The sequence below is a fragment of the Mytilus edulis genome, chromosome 6 (assembly GCF_963676685.1).
Source record: "Mytilus edulis chromosome 6, xbMytEdul2.2, whole genome shotgun sequence".
Taxonomy (NCBI): domain Eukaryota; kingdom Metazoa; phylum Mollusca; class Bivalvia; order Mytilida; family Mytilidae; genus Mytilus; species Mytilus edulis.
This window is the reverse complement of record NC_092349.1, coordinates 25,613,777-25,628,773: the sequence shown is the minus strand read 5'-3', so window position 1 is coordinate 25,628,773 and position 14,997 is coordinate 25,613,777. Positions and strand designations below refer to the sequence as shown.

The 14,997-nt window shown below is 30.5% G+C and overlaps 1 long non-coding RNA gene across 1 annotated transcript; it reads right to left on the bottom strand.

Moving 5' to 3' along the window:
• Nucleotides 1-330: 330 nt before the first annotated feature.
• On the bottom strand, nucleotides 331-13,899 carry LOC139526046 (uncharacterized). Its single transcript, XR_011665103.1, has 4 exons — nucleotides 13,552-13,899; nucleotides 4,200-4,366; nucleotides 1,344-1,504; nucleotides 331-516 (listed from the first exon to the last, which is right to left on the bottom strand). It is a non-coding gene; the product is annotated as an uncharacterized lncRNA (long non-coding RNA).
• Between the last annotated feature and the right edge of the window lie 1,098 nt (nucleotides 13,900-14,997).

Below are 14,997 nucleotides of genomic sequence, written 5' to 3'. Positions count from 1 at the left end.
AATCTGTTGAATACGATACCTTTAGTTTTCTCTGATTTTTGTTCATCCATCCGTTACATTTAAAAACTAACACATGTACATGTACACTCGTTGTGGTAATCGTTATTGAAATCCGAACAGCGAACCACATTTGTTTTTTTCTTATTCTTCAGTTTTGTAGTCGGGTAGTGCAATGAAAACCTATGTTCGTATTTTTATATGAAGAGGTAAAAAGATAGACTCGGTATACTTTTCTTAAAATCAATATCAGCTACTTTACAATAAATCAAACAAAATTAAGTATGATAAACATCCATAACTTAACAGCAAAAAGTATTCAACATACCATGGTTCAATTTAACCGTATGCTGATCAGGACCATATAATATGTATGGGTATTCCCTTTCGATCAATTTATCGTAGAAACAGGGGCGATAATTAGCATCCGCCGTATCAATCACTACCATCCAAATGGTGTCTTCTGAACAGCCGCCATAACTACTGCTGATGTAGAAATGGCGATCAACGGTTTGGTCGCTGTGTAAAGAAATTAAACAAATATATGTTATCCCATTTACTTAAAGACATATTTATTTTGCACTCCAAATGACCCCAAAAATATGCTTAGCTAAATAATTGTATGAGATTTTATAATTATTTTAGCTTTTGTTGAGTTTTTATAACCATTGGGTCGAAGCAACTGCCGGGTTGCATTTTGATCTTGTAGACAGTGTTATTGTAACGACTATTTACAGTACTCTTTATTAAATGTAAATGTATTCGAAACACCTTCGGTTTCCTTTTTCTAGTCATACCTTAGCCATAAGTCGCCGTTTCAGAATCTAATGCATCCTGAGTAACATTTTCAAAAGTGGACACCAAAACGCTGTGATTGGTTTAAAATGTCATACACAATGACAATTTAACCAATGACGTGACGTTATTTTCTTTTTGGGTACGAACTATGAAATTACCCATGGTTCTTCAGATTCTAAAACAGCAAATTAACAAATTTCTTTTAAGAGTTTGATGTTTTTAACATTTTTTAATTCCAAGTTTTAAATTGCCTTCGAACAGCTTTGATTCGTATAAAACGGAAAGTAACCAAAAATACCAAACTCAAAGGAAAACCCAAAACGGAAAGCCCCTGCTACTGCAACTGCTGATTTTTATGTAGACAAAATGCCAGCCCTTCGATATGTTCTAGCGTATCAACTAATGAAGCTGGCATTTTATTTGAGAGTAAATGTCTTGTATTTTACTTATAAAATATATGCATGTTAACATTTGAACATAATATGTTTAAAATCAATTATTGACATTATAATGGTAACATGCTACTCTAAAGAAATGAAATAATTTACCCATCCATAGAGAAAATGTTGGAGATAGACGTGTGTGTCAGGTCGTTGAAAGAACTATAACACAGCCGTTCCATAGAAAACCAATTGGAACTTGTTGAAAGGTGGCCATCGAAATAGATCTCTACACCCAATTTTCCATTTGAAAATAGCTCAACTTTTACCTAAAATGATAGTTTACTATACCATATTTTCTAAGTTATTGTAATTATCTAAACTAATCCATATCGAAGAAAATTCATATTTTAAGGCTGACTTCATACAGATGCTTCTTATAAAATATTTAAAGAACCTAGCATTATCGTTTAACTTTACGATCCGCTATTAAGATAATGTCCACTCACTAAATAATTCAATGTTTGATGACTATTCTGAGCGCATATTTCCAATCGAACTTCAATAAAAGGAACTATAGATGCAGTCAAGTATGCTTCATAAACTTGACATGCATCTAGAAAATGATAATAAAGGTCGGTTGAAAACAACACTTTACGACATCAGAAATAATTTCAGCTTCTTTATTGTGGACTCTACATTTCTGCGTAGCAACATTACATCAGCGCCTGAATATGGAGAAAATCTCTACTTTAGATACAATATTCAAGAGCTTTCATTTTCCATCACGGTTTCTTTGATAGAGGTTTGCTGCTTACAAAGAAGATATAAACTAAAGGTCTCAAGTTAAAGTCATCCGTTTTGAATTTTAACGGACGCTATCACACGATAGTTGACCGTTATAGAATATCTGTTTCACAAATGTCGAAAGACACAGTCCAAAGTGTCGTTACCACCATGCCGTCCCTTTTATCCCGAATTGAACCTGGTTTTATGGCTTTCCAAACTTCCCGCTTATATGGTAATGTTTAAAATACCGCTAAAATGACAACACTCCGTGACAGGAATATAGTACAAATAAACGCAAGAACACTCAGCACAGATACATACATAAATAAATAATTTAACAGTATATTACAACATGTAAAACGCCGCATAACAACAGACACCTCCCACTAATTTACGACAGTAAAACTTCAGGGTTTGCACTCTTAGTTATTCTTTCATTAGTTTGTACTTTTTATTTTATGAAAAAATAAGCTGACAGGCTAGATTATTTATAATCCATTGATTATTAACTTCATTCCATACTAGTTATGTAGAAATATGTTTTTTTGATCCAGTCCTTGTGTGATTTTCGGAAACTTCAGAAATGTTTTTTGACTGAGATCTTGGTATTAACATGATTAAGAAGTAAAAACGATAGATTATGTGTTTTGGTAATGTTAGTGTATTACCCTCTTAATATATCATTTTCATGACCATATATTGTATACATTTTTCAATTATATGAAAAGTTAAATTGTTACGGGAAATACAAATTTGAGTATAACAGAATTAACATAAAATGTAAAAAGGTTTACATTTGAAGTTTATAGTCCAAATTATTTTTCAGCTGACAACACTTAAGGTTGCTGGGGTGTCTTCCTCCATCTTGAATTTTGAAGTAGCAGATAACAATTGGTCTAGATCTTTAATAAAATGTGCAAATTTTGAGAGAACTATATAATTTATGTGTTAGACTTGTCATGTTGATATAGAAAACTAAATGTTTTATCATATTTACGGCTATATCTTCTAAAAAAAATACACAATATTTTGGTTTGATTTTTTTTTTCAATTTTGCCACATAAGGTAAGATAACCCAGATAATAGGGGAGAAAACTAATATGAGGTAATTTTTTATATTAGAAAGTGTTGTGAATTTAACAATTTTTATAAGTAGCAGGAAAACAAGTCCAGTGATCCCATTTTTTTTCTTTTTCTTATCTGAAAGCATGTTATAAGAGCTAATTTCTCACATTTCATCTTAAAAGATTTTAAAATTATATGGTGTAGCTTTCTTTTTATCACACAAAATTGGATTTCCATGCATAATCTATACAAAATTTAACAATTTTGCACAACCCGTAGCGTGAAAAATAGTCCGGTGACCCATACTTTTTATCATATTTTGGAAAAATGCATGATAAAACCATTTGACTTATTTTTGAAAAAAGTATGGATTAAGACCGCCACCCCCAATCTGCTAATGTCGAGACATTTGAAGTAAGCAATCCACTTGTTTTCCATCTTACAATACTTTACATAAAACTCGTGCCTGCAAACTTTTCATGTCACAAATATGCTTATGTGGAGAAGTTCGTAAAGTTGATCATATTGAAAAAGTATACAGACATAATATTAAAAGAAATAACCCCTCTTTCACTTCACATCACTATGTTGTCGATGAAAACACCTTTGATTTAAACAAAATACTTATATTTTCAACATTAATGAAGTTGTTTTGTACGTCAAAAGTATTTTATGCAATTAAAATATTAACAGATTAATAGCATTTTAGAAGAAAATTAATTCGTATAGACTAAGTTCTTTGTAACTTCAAAGTAGATTGTCTGCAGGAGTAATTTAATCTTAACCTCATTTTTACCTTATTGTAGTTTTAAAAAATGTCAATTATTTGCAATGAAATGTATATTTATCATGTTTATGTTACATGTACATGTGTTAGTTATGTATTGAAAATGTATGTTTTGTGGAGGATACTTTGTCTTTACTCATTTCATTTCTAACTGAAGTGTCATATTGTATGTCTTTATGCATTTTTCTTTTGAACATGGTATTTTCTGCCTTTCTTTGCATTATTAAATATTTTTATTCCCCCTTGTCTTCTTTTCATTTCTACATGTTATAGGGTCAACTAATTGTCTTTTTAGCTTTGCACCGAGTATGTGTTTTCAGTCCGTACATAATTGAAGGCACAATGGTTTTGTACGAGATGTTCTTTGTTAAATTTCAATGTACCTGGCCAATAATCGACCCATTCCAGTGGTCAATAATCGAACTTCTGAGATGTCCAGCTTTACATGAATCATTAATGTTTACAATTTCTCTCCCCATAGACGGCGTTCTCCAAGTGTTTAGTACTGACTGTCCATTCCCACTGCATGCCACAAATATTGGTTTAAATTCTAAAAATAAAGACCAGTCTTATGTTAATTGACATTCTGAAAGGAGTAGGTATGATACGGCTATTTGTGAACCCTTGAACTCGAAAATAGTAAAAGATAATAAATCTATCAAATAACATCCTTAAAACGGTCACAATATAGTTGGTCTCTTATAGTAAAAGAAAGGTAAATGAGGAATATCTAATGGGAAATTTCACGACCCTTTTTTGTACCAAACCAACTAGACCGTATTATCTGTCTCTTGTGTATCTATATTTGTCATTTCATTTTTCCGTTTTATCATTTGGGTTTTTAGTTTTATTTAATTCTTTCTTTGTGTTCACACGTCCGTGTGGACAAAAAAAAAATCCTAATGATAAAAAGGAATTATGAAATGACAAATGTAAACACACACGAGACAGATTATTTGGTCTATATATCAACATTTACGGCTTCAGAAAAAAATATCTGATTCAACTCGGATATATTTTTTAAACCGACAACCTATTGTGGCGTTTGGCACATTCAAATAAAAACATGTATTTCAATGGGTAAATGTACTATTTTTTTACTCATTTCAGCCATTTGTTTTTGCACTTATATAAAACAGAACATTATACATTTTTCAAAGACCAAGGAGATAAATCATCTAGCAAAATCCTCAAATGTTATATATTTTGATACGATAATCAGTCTTTTAGTATTAAAGCACGTACATGTTATATATCCGTTTCAAATTGTTTATGATGACGTGATATATGAACAATAAAACAAACCCGGATTTTTATGATGATTTTAAAAGCAAATGAGCATAGATCGTCCAATTTTAGGCACCCAGTTAAGTTTAAGTTACTAAAACATGACATCAACCGGACTAATTAAGATGTTGGTGTATAGTATGATGTAAACGAGTCCAAACAAAGAGTTTATAATTTAAAATAGATTGCGGAGATGTGTATTCACAGCCAAAAAGTTATGAGAAAGAACGACTGAAATTAGCATTCTAAAAATGTTCAAGTGACTATCAAGATGATCGTTACAGCAAGTATCGCTAGTGCAAAAAGTAAAATCACAAAAATACTGAACTCTGAGGAAAATTCAAAACAGAAAGTCCCTAATCAAATGGCAAATTCAAAAGCTCAAACACATCAAACACATCAAACGAATGGATAACATTGTCATATTCTGACATGGTACAGGCATTTTCTTACGTAGAAAATGGTGGATTGAACCTGGTTTTATAGCTAGCTAAACCTCTCACTTGTATGACAGTTGCATCAAATTCCATTAAATTGACAACGATGCGTGAACAAAACAAACAGACATAATAGGTAAAAATGTCAACAATAAGAGGTACAGCAGTCTACATTGTGTTTTAATCTTAATCACTATCAAAATAAACAGATATGTAACAAAAGATGCACCAAAAGGCATCTATGTTAAATCCACTCATAAAGGTTTGGAAGATTTTAAGTATTGGGACCGAATCATTACCCTGACAGGCACATGGTTAGGTTAACATTAACTCTGACGTAGAATTTCGCACGTTTGACTTACATCGGTTGATCTGCATGTAAACGCCACACAGGTAGATATAAAATAATTTTGTCGTTCAAAGTATGAACATAATATAGTCTATAATTCTTTTAGGCAAATCCTCTAAATAATCTAAATTCGAGATTTCCCTTGTTTGTTGTGAATTTCTTCTAAAAAGGAGCCACGTCATTATGTATCAAAGAAACACAAAAGGGCATATAGACAAAGCATTAGCAAATATGAAAGCCAAAAATACAAAAATGATCATAGAACAATAACACAATGGCGGTTTTAACAATTTAACTGTGTCAAAAATCAAACATTCTACTAAAATCAATCTAAACTGTTTTTGTCTCTTGCATAGTTTTGACAATTCCAAATATTCTGACTTCGGATCATGTGGTGGTTATTGCATACATAAAGGGTTTTTGTTGTTGAGACATGCAACCTTAATTTCAATTATTTGCACTAAATGTTCTACAAACTAGTAACTATCAATTTGGCAAGGAATTTAAACAAGCTGTTCGTATCAAAAAGACGAAGTTTATGAGAGTTCAAAGTAAGTTCAAATTTATACATCATTGGCTTTCAAATATTCGGCTTTGAGCGTTCCTTATGAAGGTAAATCCAGAGAAGCGCTTCAGACGCATTAAATTTATGTGTGTTGTTTTCATTTTTTTTCAAGTGTTTATGATATTGATCGTGTGTTTTGAAGAAAACCTGCAAATATCATTTTCTACGTCTTTGTTTTGATTTTGGCGATCACACTTTTGCAAGATAACTGAACTGTTTTGAAGTAATTCGGGTTACGGCAAATTTAAGTTTAGTACCTTCATTGTTTTATTTAACGCCGATACAGGTAACGCAAACATCCTGGAGTAGATAATACTCAGCCTTTGTAAAACGCCATCGGTGTCTTAGCACAAAATTATTGAGCCACGGTTTTGTCAAAGAACGTCTCGTCCTCTTTCTCAAAAAGTTAATCGGAAAGTAGCTGCTGGATCCAGTTCATTTCTACCTTAATCTGTTATGCCTGTTTGAGTTGCTCGACCAATTGTCAATATAACGGAACTATAAACAACTGTCATACAAGATGATGGTTTAGCTAGCTATAAACCCAGGTTTAACCTACCATTTTCGTCGGAACTAGGTCAGGAATACGGCAGTCGTTTTCACTTGTTTTGTTCGTTGAAAGCGTTTAATTTTGACAGTTAAAATGGACTTTCTTTATTTGAATATACCTTGGAGTTTGGTATTTTCCCTACATAAACTCTTAATGATGTAGACTTCAAAAACAACTTTTGCTTCGCATTAGATAAGAAAAATAAAGAAATATATTAGAAAAAGAGAATGTGGTATAATTGGTAATGGGACAATTCTCCACCATAGACAAAATGATATAGAAGTTAACATCTATATGTCGTCGTATGGCCTTCAGTAATGAGCAAAACCCATACTGTATGGTAAACTTCAAAAGGCCCCGGAATGACAAATGTAAAACAATTCAAACGAGAAAACAGGCGGCCTGATTCATGTACAAAACAATAAACGCAAATTTAATATAATAAACAGCAACAAACGACAACCACTGAATTACAGGCCCGAGTCCTGACTTGGAACAGCTACATACAGAATGTGTCGGGGTTAAACAGGTTTGCCGGCTCCAATCATTCTCCCTACACGTACAATATAAGAACAATCTATAAAAACCAGTTTAACAAGGCTTACTAAGTAAGTCATCAGATCGATACAAAGCATATAAAAATCCTAACAAAACCCAAAATCCACAAAGTACAGATCTGAGAGTACTCACTGTTACTAAAAGCTAGTTCAAAGTCTATAATGTGTTAAGAATACAATATCTGTCGGCACACATCCATATATGAACTTCCAATTACCTTTGCAAAACTGATCGCGATCTAAGTATATACCTTAATAAATTTATCAACAGGCATGACGTTAATCATTTCGTACTTTAACTGACATATATTATTTCAGTTTAAACTTTGAAAATATCACATTCGAAAAAAAAGTTAAATCACAAAAATACTGAACTCCAAGGAAAATTCAAAAAGGAAAGTCCCCAATCAAATGGCAAAATCAAAAGTTCAAACACATCAAACGAATAGATAACAACTGTCATATTCCTGAATTGGTACAGACATTTCTTCATGTAGAAAAGGGTGGATTGAAACGAAAGTAGATATTGCAACTTGTTTGATTTCTTAAGTTGAACAGACAAAGATTGATTACTTGTTCAGAAAATCGCCTTGTGTCCCTTATAAATTGCAATCAACAATAGTAAATACAATGTAAACCATTATGCTTTTTTTTTTTTTATTTTTTTTTTTTGTGGTTTTTTTTTGTGGTTTTTTTTTTGCGTAATGAGCATGATGAGAGGATATAACCTTGTTTTATAGCGAGCTAAACCTCTCACCTGTATGACAGTCGCATCGATTTCCATTATATTGACAACAATGTGTGAGCAAAACAAACAAAATGATAGGTAAAATGTCAAAAATTAGAGTACAGCAGTCAACATCGTGTTATTACCTTCATCACTATAAAACAAAGAACTATTTCAACAAAGAAAAACAAAATGGTATATATACACTTTATTAACTGTAACTCTTAAGATCGTGTATTTCTAGGAAAACAGTCGTCTTTTTATTTACTAGTATTTGTTTCTTTAAGGTAGCACAATACAAAGATTTTTTTACTTCCAATCACTAACCTTTGAAATGCTGTAACTTTCTTATGAATGCATAGAAAATAATAAAAGAGGTATATATAGATAGATAAAAGATTTATCTTTTAAATGAATGCAATATTTTTATTATGCAATCATTATGTAATCAATTATTATGTAATTAGTGGCAAAATCTGGGTACGTTCACTTGAATGAATTTAGCTCTATCATCTCTTTAACTATACTAAAAATTTTAACGAAATCTTAATCAACACATGTTGGGCTTCAAAAGGGTGTCTCAGATTGTCTCTATGGTATTCCATTCTCTCACAAATCTCTAATTAGTGTAAACATCCTAACCACATAAAAGAAGATAATGATTAATTAGGTGTAAAATTTGTTCTATACATTCTATCTAAAATCTGAGACACCCTTTTGTAGATAATGGCCATAGGAACAACATATAATAAAATCAACCCTCTAGGGATACCTATGCAGAAGCTAATTTCATTTGAAAGTGGAAATTTGGTGAAAAATATTTTAGACACAGTTAACATTATAATTGGTTACATAATTAAAGCATAATACTAACATTGCATTTATTTGAAAGAGTAATCTGTTAGCTATCCAAAACTACTACTTTTATAAATTTTCAAGCTTTATTAAGAAAGTTACAGCATTTTAAAACTTGGGAGTTGGAGTTATAAAATCTTTGTATTGTGCTACCTTAAAGGGAACAACATTATTCTTTATCTTTATCATTCAAACGTTGCAAAACTTTTCATTAAATATTCGCGTTCGAAAAAGGTAAGCTGTTATTTCCCTAACGTTTATCGTTTCATATAAATTAGGCAATGTAAACTTTTTAAAAGTGACGACATCTTTACGAAATTTTAAATAAAACAAACCGATACAGAGATACCAATGCTTTTTATTTCCTACATCAGTGTGATAATGTGGTTAAGATATTCGACATCATATAATTAAGTTTTTGAAAATTTCCGGTATATATTTCATAACTTTAGGTATATGTTATGTGCAGCAAAACATTCGATTTTCATCAGATGAAATTTTTTTTTTATTATAATCGGACGATCCAATCTTTATACGAAATTCAATAGTTGTTTTTGGTTGTGTTTTACCATATAGTTAAGGATACAGAACAGTACATATATATAAATGATTTGATATTGCTGCAAATACGAAGGATAAAATACATGTTACACATAGTATAGAAAATTTACGAATTTCAGGGACAAAATTGTTTCCGTCTGGGGAAAGATTGGAGGAATGTTTAGTACAATAAAACAACCTATATTCTAACATGTGGAAATTCCATGACTTAGATTTAAAAAAGAAATATGCATTTATTTGTCATCTTAACTTTTTTATAAGAGCGTCAATGATCAGTCTTTTGTAAACGAAACGCGTGTCTGGCGTACAAAATAATCAGCCTTGTATCATTGATGAGATCTTTTTTTGTACATGCAAGATAATTTAACGCGTTTGTAAAAAAATCAATCACAGGTATATTTATTATTCATTTTCTATGAATTACCAGAAAACATATATTTCAGTTTGAGTAAATATTGAGAAAATGTTGCAATTTAAAAAACACTTAAACTTCATTTGCTTTCCTATTATGAATCAGATTGTGTCTTACAAATGTTGTACTTAATTTAGTTATAAGGCTTTAGAAATTAACAATTACATATTTATGATATTCATATTGGAAGCGATGATGTTTGAAATTAAATATTGGCATGTTAAATACCTTTTATTTATTTTTTGAATTATATTTTTTTTTATGGTGAATATGTTTAAGACCATATGAGTATTTGTTCTGGATCATATGCATACAATTTTTTCAAAATACGAATACGGTCGGACTGTAAGCGTACGGTCTGTCTGAAGTTGGTCAAGTTTCTTAGATACAAATGTATATTACAAATCAACATAACTGAAATCTAGAAATAATATACTTAGTCTAGTAAAATTTTAATTATAATTGAAAAAACAACTTTTATACATATAATATTATAATTTAAAAAAAATCACTTTATCTTTATCTGTTTATCACCTTTAAATTCTCCCTCGCCCTGCTCGTCCGAATTTAAAGCATTTAATTTCTAATAGGATAAGTTGCTCGCAGTAACATCTTATTTTCTCTTGCGATACAATATTTTATTTTACTGAATTGTACATATATCTTCAATCGAAACATTATATAAACATATGACATATAACATTGTTCCTCTTTCGCATCGTTTCTTTTCCCCCGGCTAATGCCTCCAACGCCTGTACGTACAATAAACATAGCAGCAACTGCACATATACCTATGTGACCAACTTCAATCCGACGTAACTGCGAGCACCTTCGATACTAATACATTTAAATCCCAAACTTTATATAGTACCTTTAAACCCCACCCATAAAAACTGCCAAAACTTTCCTCGTGCCTCCTGCACCTAACGTCAAACTTATAAATAGTACATACTGTTACAAAACCAGTATCCGAACTAGTTATACTAGTTCCCATCTGTAAATATTAACTACAAATAGCAAATAATACATTTATTTAGTATGCCAGTAATACATGAAATTGAAATATGCTCACTAAAATTGAAGTTATCTAAAGTAAATATGATACTGGAAGAAAAGTGTTAGAATATTTAGGATTTTTGTACTACAAAAAACAGCTGTGTACTTGTTGAAGGAATTTCATGTCATGCTGCCGCAAAACAAGCTTTTCTCTTTCTAGAAAGAGATGCAAAACCAAAAGCACATGCATGAATAAAAAATGTTAATTTAAAAAATCTGACGTTTCTTGTGGCAGCAAGACATTAGTGTCACCCTATACGAGAATGCCAAAATAGGAATCAAATAGCCATTTATTTAATTTCAACTCATTGAATGTTCACTTGTTCACTTTATTCATCTAATTTTATTCATTTAATACTATTTATTTGTAAATCTCAATAAAAAATTTGGATAACTGTCGTCTAAAATTAATCATTATGGTCCAAATACATGTATGGTTTAGCTCGTACTAGACCAAACACTCATACGGTCTGGAACAGATATTATACCCTATAGTTTTGTGTTTTTCTAGTCTTAAGTAAGAAAAAAATCATGGTTTCGTAGTCACTTTTTTTTTATGAACTAAAACGCAGAGAATTAATCCAATAAGGAGTTCAAATGATACACGATATTGTACTTTAAAGGCATTGTGTATGGAACAGTCTGTAGATAAAACTGAATATATTTGAAAGATTTTATTTTGTATTTTGAAAATGTGACGGTAGTGCCTTTCATATTTGGTATATTTCTGTTACTGCTGTTGGACTGTTGGTATATGGCTAAATAGGTATTTAGTAGTAGTGTATGCCCTTATATTTTTTTTACAGTAAGGGTTTTTTTGCTTGTGTTATTCTATTATCATGATTAATGATCTATTTCTTATACTGTATTGTCATTTTGGTCCCTTGTGGACAGTTGTCTCATTGGCAATCATATCACATCTTCTTTTTTATAGACAGCACAATCATGTCAAACCAAAACTAATATAAAATAGACACAGAATGAGAGCAAAATAGATTTGATAATATTAAGAAACAACAGTGGTACAATTACTATTTTATACTAATAAAGAGTAAATAAAGATTATGGAACAGACTTACCTGATATTTTTGTTTTATGGAAATGCCTGTTTATTCGTTGAAAATATAACTTAAATTATGATCAAGGTCAGATACAACTTACAACTTACAACTATTCCATACGCCAAACATAGGTGACTTAATGGTTGTAGTCTCTGAGATACGGACTTGACCACGTAACTTCAACCTTGATCCCTGATCAAGAAAATGAGGTTGAGATTCAGCTGAATTTTATTTGACGGACATATAAAACGTAAACCAAATACAGTTATCCTATTATTCATAATAAGTGAGTATTTTACTTTACGAAAAAAATCTATTTGAAGTAGTCAATGAACTATTGAAATTGACTCAAGGACAATGGACATATGACAAACGGAAACTTCGTAACATAAGTTTTTTTTGTAAAAAAAGGTATGAAGCGTCTACCTTCTGAAATGTAAGATTTTAACGAACAGTTTGTGTCGTCACCGTCGCCACCGTCGCCACCGCTGTATTGTTACCCTTATGTCTCGTATTCTGCTATTTCTGCTTCTTCCGTCGCAAGCGAGACAAAAATATTTTGTCAAAAAGTAAAATGTAAAAACAAATAAAAGATAAAAACAATTAATAGATAAAAACAAATAAAAGATAAAAACAAATAAAGATAAAAACAATTAAGAGATAAAAAAAACAAGAAGATAAAAACAAATAAAAGATAAAAACAAATAAAGATAAAAACAAATAAAAGATAAAAACAAAAAAAAGATAGAAACAAATAAAAGATCAAAACAAATGAAAGATCAAAACAAATAAAAGATAAAAACAAATGAAAGATAAAAACAAATAAAAGATAAAAACAAAAAAAAAAGATAAAAACAAATGAAAGATAAAAACAAATAAAAGATAAAAACAATTAATAGATAAAAACAAATAAAAGATAAAAACAAATGAAAGATAAAAACAAATAAAAGATAAAAACAAATAAAAGATGAAACAAAAAAAGATAAAAACAATTAAAAGATAAAAACAAATAAAAGATAAAAACAAATAAAAGATCAAAACAAAAAAAAAAGATAAAAACAAATAAAAGATAAAAATAAATGAAAGATAAAAACGAATAAAAGATAAAAAAAAAAAGAAAAAAAAAGATAAAAACAATTAAAAGATAAAAACAAATAAAAGATAAAAACAAATAAAAGATAAAAACAAAAAAAGAGATAAAAACAAATAAAAGATAAAAACAAATGAAAGATAAAAACAAATAAAAGATAAAAACAAATAAAAGATAAGATGTTTTTGCTAAATTAAAAAAGAATACAATTTGAATAAATGTACAAACCTCGTTTGCTACGTTTTCTGATGAATGTTGCAGTTGGTAAGACCAGTGTTTCCGGATTGCATGACGAAGAGAGGTTGCACGACGTCGTCTCAGAATCGAAACTTGCTGTTTTACAAAAATCATAACTGCTGCATTGAGAAGCGCACTCCATCAAAGATTTGACGATCACATCCCTTTTGATTAATTTTGTTGAAATGATCCCTTTAGATGACTTTAAATCAAATTTTGTTGTGTTTATAGCTGCACTATCCACTGTGTATACAAAAGAAATAAGAAGACAAGCTATTCTTGTTACAAACATACTTTTCCGTTATCTAAGAATTCTTGAATATATAATAATGACGTATAAATTGAACCAATTAAGACAATGACAGACAGTTCATCTTTAATAGAAATAACAGTAAGTTTAATCAATATTACAACAAAAATATAATACATAACACATTAAGTGTTATACAATAGATTTATAAAGGTAACAAACTTGTTTTTGTAATTAGTTCTTATAAGCCTGCTCGCTTACATTTCAACAATCATCTTTCTTAAATTCCCAGATCATTGATTACATGTATCATAAATTTCACTTATAATAAAGAAACGTTCGATTTTTCTAAAATACACTATTATGTTCAAGCTTATTTGTACGATTTGCTTGTACCAAGTCATGAATATGATAGTTGTTAATCATTCGTTTGATGTATTTTAGGTTTTGATTTTACTATCTTATTAGAGACTTTACTTTTTGAATTTTCCTCGGAGTTCAGTATTTTTGTAATTTTATTTTCTACACCTTTATACAATGTAGTTAAACGTTTGGTGATTGTTGTATGCATCATACCATCCCTTCGAACCTGAGATAAAGGATACAACATATACAGTTGAGTCTGCTTCATAACTTGACTTACATCTAGAAATCGACTACAAAGGTCTGTTAAAACAAAATTGGAAGACAAACAAGATGATATTTGATTACCAATTGTGAACTTTCCATGTATATGTCAAAATATTCCACCAGTGCCTGTTTATGGGGTATATATCTCGATTTTTATGCGGCATTCAAGGGCTTCTAGTTTCTGTAATGATTTATTGATAGATGGTTGCTGCTTACAAAGACGCTGTTGCATCAAGGGTTCCAAGTGGTAAAGTTGAAATTGTCTCTATTTTACGGACACAATCACGAACTGGTTGACCGTTATTGAATATCCGTTTCAAATATGATGACGGATAATTATGTTCGAATGGCCGCTATTTGAAATTATACAAAAAGACTAATCACCGGGTATGTACGTACATGAGCAAAACGACTGGTGTCACATATAAAGCAGAATCTGCTTTCTCTTCCGGAGCATCGGAGTTCAACCCCCGTATTTGGTGTGGTTCGTTTCTAGCTTAATTAGTTTCGAGACGGATTTGCAATTAATGCAAGACTTCCCTATGTGACTAGAATGT